Here is a 6,000-nt window from a genome sequence, read left to right on the forward strand (position 1 = left end):
CCAATACCTCAGGCTAAAAGCATATAGCCCCTCTAGGGCTCACGGGTTGACACAAGCAATCACTTTTTCGGAAAAGAACACCCTCCTGCGGGGTATCAACCCGCTGGTGTACGTGAAATGCACTCGAGCTATGGCGATCAATGCGGATATGATCAATATCCAACCGTCGGCAACCAGCCGACAATCACCACCCCTCGGGGCTAACCGACCAAAAGGTCATCCACTGTAAGGAAGTACAAGAACCGACCACTCAGGTCAACTAGGATGGAACAACTCGACACCCTCTCACTGTATGCAAGTACTGACTAATCAAGTCAACTGGGATGGAACAACTCGACACCCTCTCAATTGTATGCAAGTCCTGACTAATCAAGTCAACTGGGATGGAACAACTCGACATCCTACTAAAAGTATGTAGATACTAATCAATAAGTCAACTACTGTATATATGCAAGAATCAATCAACAAGTCATCTGAGTATATAATCTAGAACTACCGTTGGCCACTAGCCGACAATCCGACCCCTTAGGGTACACCGACCTCAAAGGTCATCGACGACAGAAGTCAAGAAACTGACACGAGATACTAGGGCAGACCAATCAGGTCCCGAAAATAGATACAATGCACTGACCGACTAGGTCACCATCTCATAGATTGTCACGAAACCGCTCTACTCTAGACAGAATACAGGATATGTAGAGCAGGCAAGTAGAGCAATATGGAAACATAGTATCATATACAGTTAAACTACTCTACTCCTACTCAGGATACTAAGCATGTAAACAACGAGCAGAGTATAACCAAACAACGTGGGTGTAATGTAAACAATAGAGGTGCAAAGCTCAACATATAATATATGCATGGATAATAACAAAAGAGCAAGCGTAAGAAACCATCACCGAGCGTGCACCACTGTACCATCGTCGGATCGAAGTACCCACCTGTACGAATGTCGCGCCTGTCTCCTGACTGCAAAAGATCGTAAACCGGACCTACGGAGGGTCCACTAGGTTAGTATCTAACCCACGAATATAAAACACTAAACGTACAACCCCACAAACAATCCCACTGAGATCGGTTTCCTAAAACCGACTACCGTAACTCGCCGGAAGTCCCGAAAATCGTACCGGGACTCCATCGGGACCACTGAAATGTCCCGGAACGCACCGACTCATGCTACGAGTCACCCGCTGCCACAAAACACATCAAATAAGATGTCTTGGCAGCAAACCCAAAATCTCGCCTCCAAACAATTATCGTCGGATAATCGTTCGGATCCGGGTTCCCGAAAGTGCCTATTTTGACACCGGAACCCACCGTCGCTCACCCGTCATTTCTGAACCCTTGAAATGACGCGAGTGACCAGCCAACAAAGCTCAGCGTCTCAACAAATGCTCACGAGGCACCGTCAAAAGAATTCCGAACTAAAACCGCGTTCCGTCGGCGGATTTTGCCGACAAACGCACCGAAAATGCATTTTCGATCTTCGCAAAGGTCTGGGGCCTTGGACAATTAGTCTAGAGGTCACCCACAGCTCACCCATGCTGCCAACAGCAGCCACGACAAATCAAATTGCATAAAAGCCCTCCTGATTCAAAGAAATCACATTATTTCATGTGTTTTTCGGGCTTTTATGGTCCGTCTACGCAAACCAGAGGTCAATCAGCCGAGACAAGATACCCACTTACAGGTTTCGACGTGCCGGAGGCCGTGCTCACCTTTCGGAGCAATTTCGGCCACTGTAGGACGCGCACGAGCGACACGAAGTTCAATGAAACATCGCACACTGAAACTACAACACATCTAATTAACTCATCCGGAGCTCGCTGACCCTAAGTGAGGTGAGCATTGTGATCAGAACTGACTGATGATCACTGTGCTCACCTTCGGGGGCATCGGAACAGCCCCGGGTCGCCGGAACAGTGATCCAAATAGGAAACTAGTGCGCAGATAGGCTGAAAATAGCTTACCGGACAGGGTGGAGCTAGGGCACGGCCGGCGGCTGTCGGACGGCGTGCGCGTCGGCCGGGGAAGGGTGCGGTAGGTCGAAGGGGTCCGGGGAAGGTGCTAGCCGACGGCGGGAGGCGGCCGGTGGCGCGGCGGAGGAGATCAATTCCTCGACTTGCTCTCGAGTTCATGGGTTCCCGGCGGCGCGTCGGCGGCCGGAGGAGCTCCGGGCGGCGACGATCTGTCGGCGGAGGCCTAGGGGAAGGTGGTGCTCCCCGCCATAGGCGGTGGCGACGCACGGAGGCCACGAGGGCTCAGCCTCGGCCCGCATCGAGTCAGGGCGGTTGCAGGAGCTTCGGGCAACGGCCGGCGGTGGTTGGGGACGCCGGGAAACACGCGCGTGAGGTCGCCGATAGCAGAGGGAGGCGGGGCGGCCCACCTTGAGGCGGATGCGGCGCGCGGACGCAAAGGTCGCCCAGGCTCGGCTTGGGTGATTGCAGGTGGCCGCAGGGAGCTTGGGCAGCTCCTGCGGCGTACGCTGACAGTGGGGCCGGCGGCGGAGGTCGCCGGGGCTCCGGGGGAGGGCGGCGCAGCCCGATCTAGGCAGCGGCAGTGCACGAGAGGGGAGCCAGCCTGGGCTCGGCCCGAGCCTGCACAGGCTGGCCGCGGCTGCCCAGACCAGCAATGCCGGCGCGCGCGGGCGGCGGCGACCGGCGGGGGAGGCTGACGAAGGTCGGGCGCGGCCAAAGAAGAGGGCCCGACGCGAGTGGATGACCCCTGGGTGATCCACGGTCAGGAAGGATGAAGAATAGTGGAGATGAAGGTGGAGAGGGTGGTTTTCCGGCGGCCGGAGTGGCTTGCCGGCGGCCGGGGCATGCGCATGGCTAGGGCTGAGACCTGCTGATGCTACCTAGGGCATAGCTGGGGGACTAGGTCGGCCGGATCTAGGGTTTCGTGCATAGAAACCCTAAAGGCATATTATATACCATATGCCACTTTGCACCAAAGTTCTCCGGAACTGGTTATTTGCAACCCAATCCTTCACAGCACGAGTAAATCGCGTGTACGCACCTCCACGTCTGATCTCGCGCGATTCGGTACATAAAATATCGAAGTTTTCGAAAAATACCGTTTTGCCACTATAGACCCCTCCTCGATCAACGTGGTGACTCTAGCGATCGTCCGTCATATTGCGAGACGGTCGCACCAGTGCGATCGAGCACAACGGAGACAGATAAACCTCCATTTTCGTTTCGCCACGATCCGATCACGGATTCCGACGAAACCGTTCACTCTCTTCCCAGACAAGTTGAACACATGAACATATAACTGTATTTTTTTTCGTTTTCTAAATCGTGCCTTCAACCAAAATCGGTTGCAGTCAGCCCAATAGTTCCAGAATGGACTTGAGCTGCTCGAACGAGCTATTGAGTCCTATAATTTGGAGTCTATACGCACAGACCCATTCTTCTATCACGTGGTCTTCGAAAAGCCGGAGGTTACTGTTTTACTTGTAGTCATCGGTCCAGATCGCGTAACTTTCATTCTAGCTACTTTATTTCTCCCTGACGTTGCACGAGTGACTTAGTAATTAAATTACAAACATAAACATCTCGTCAACAGAAGGTATTTGTTGCACTGTCAATCTCAGGTCCTGTCACTGACACCTTAAAAAGCAAACCCTTACCACTGAGAAGAAGATTGACTTTAAGCAAGGAGGATCAGATGTCAAAAGATAACAGAAATAATTATTCAAGAAGGGAAAGGGATAAGATAATTTTGATCCTTATATAGCAGATTAGGGATTTTAAGCATTAGCGATTTGGATATTTGTTTATTATATTTGGATAACATTTTGCTACTGGATATTGCTTATTTATGAGGTCTTATTTTGCAATGTCTTTGACAGATTTAATTAACACTTATTTGCTATAATCAGAAGTAGAAGTTTTGGAAGGGATCTTGGATTAAATGTTTATTTTATTAGTTTTTATTAGGTGCATGATATTTGGTTTAGTGTGGTTTTTTTTTTTTTTTTGTGAGAGTAGGGTGACCACTACCCGCTTCGTTATTTCATTTTTTAGAATAAACTTACGCTAGAATTGTGCTGACTCATCTGGATTTCGGAGCTTGGACCTCACAGTACAACCATCAAGCCTTTGCCATTGCTCTAGGGTGTTATTAACAACCTTTGACTCTAAGGGATTAGACTCTCCAATTTATTATTAAATAAAATATTTTACAGAATATATTTACTTAATTTAGAAAAAGTACAACGAACTCTAAAAAAAAGTTATGCAATGAGTTATAGTTGCTTAAGTGGATTAAAGCTTTAATAGTATTTTCACTATTGCATTTTTATGGGGTGAGGAGGCAATTGGCGCATCTTTCGTTATGATATCTAAACGTACCTCTGCGTCTTCTTTCTAAGTTTCTCTTCTTGCTGTTATCTGTTAAGCTCTGCTTTGGTCGAAGAAAACACAGGAGAGAGATGCAATTTTATAAGGATGGTTCGTGTCGAAAGTAAAGACATGGCTTCTTATCAAATCATTATTGATTTAATATATTTCTATATTTAATTGATATTTAATTAGTATAAATCTATAAATTTCCTAATAGATATATTACTTTTATTTCTTATTTACTATAATAATAATGTTTGTTTGGGAATAATAATTAATTTATTTCTAATTTTATAATAATTCGGAAAATCTATTTCCTATTTACTATGAATACATTTAGAAATAATAATTCTTTATTATTATTGGTTCTATTTAGAAATCTATTAGCGCATGATTATATTTATATCTATTATAAATTTATTTCCTAATTTATTATAATATGAATATGCGAATATATAAAATAAAAGTTATAGATTTTTCCCCCCCAATTAGATAATTATTCCATATACGAATTTACCTCATTAATAATTATTCATATTCTATTTCCTAATTAATAATTTTCATATACTAATTTCGAACTTATAATTATTATATATATATTTCCTAAAACATTAATTTTAATTAGGGCAAATAAATTTAGTAAAATTAGTAAATAATAAGTATGGAAAGTATTAATTAGGGACGAAAATGCTATACTTTTTATTTTTATTATTATTCCATATTCCCATTTTATAATTTTAGAATACAATTATTTTATATATTGTATATACTATAGACGTTAATGAAATCTATCAACATTTATTTTATATATTTTCCATATTCTTTATTAATTAGCGAAATAAATTTAATATATTATATATTGTATATATTGCGCTTAATTAGTTTTTCTAGGATGATAATAATTAAAGAATTATATTTCTAATTATTTATAAATAGGAATAGATTGTTTTAGGAATTTATTTAGCTTACTAATTCGGTATAATCTCTTTCCTAATTGAATATTGGAATAATAATAAAAATAAAAGTATAGATTTTTCGCTAATTAATATTATTTATAATCTAAATTTCATTTATTTGAGAATGAGATATGGCAAGTAGTAGAGGAGTGCCACAGGTTGTGTAGGTTTTACTAATTTTCATAGGCTAATTATTCCTTATATAATTTCCTAATTAATAATTATCTATATATAATTTCTAAAAATTATAATAATTAGGAAAATAATTGTGAAATGAAGGAAATATAATATGATATTTTAATTAGAAATCTTAGTTTTATTGTTTTTTATTCCATATTCTGTTTATTATAATTACTTAGGGAAAGAAATTTAATTATTCTATATGTATTACTTGACAGCATTATAGCCTTTTTATATAGATATAATAATAAAAGAATTATTATTCCTAATTATATTAGTAAAATAGGAAATAGATTTTTTAGATTAAATTTATATCTAATTTCGTATAAATCGTATTTCCCTTATATGGTTTGGAAATAATAAAATAAAAGCTTATGAATTCTAATTGATATATTATTTATATATTGTAAATTATACTTGCAGCAACTTAATAGATTTTTCTATAGAATAATAATAATAGCTTTTATTTCTATTTATATATTAGTACATAGAGAATAGATTTTTTAGGAATTGTA

Source organism: Ananas comosus, unplaced genomic scaffold (assembly GCF_001540865.1).
Source record: "Ananas comosus cultivar F153 unplaced genomic scaffold, ASM154086v1, whole genome shotgun sequence".
Taxonomy (NCBI): Eukaryota; Viridiplantae; Streptophyta; class Magnoliopsida; order Poales; family Bromeliaceae; genus Ananas; species Ananas comosus.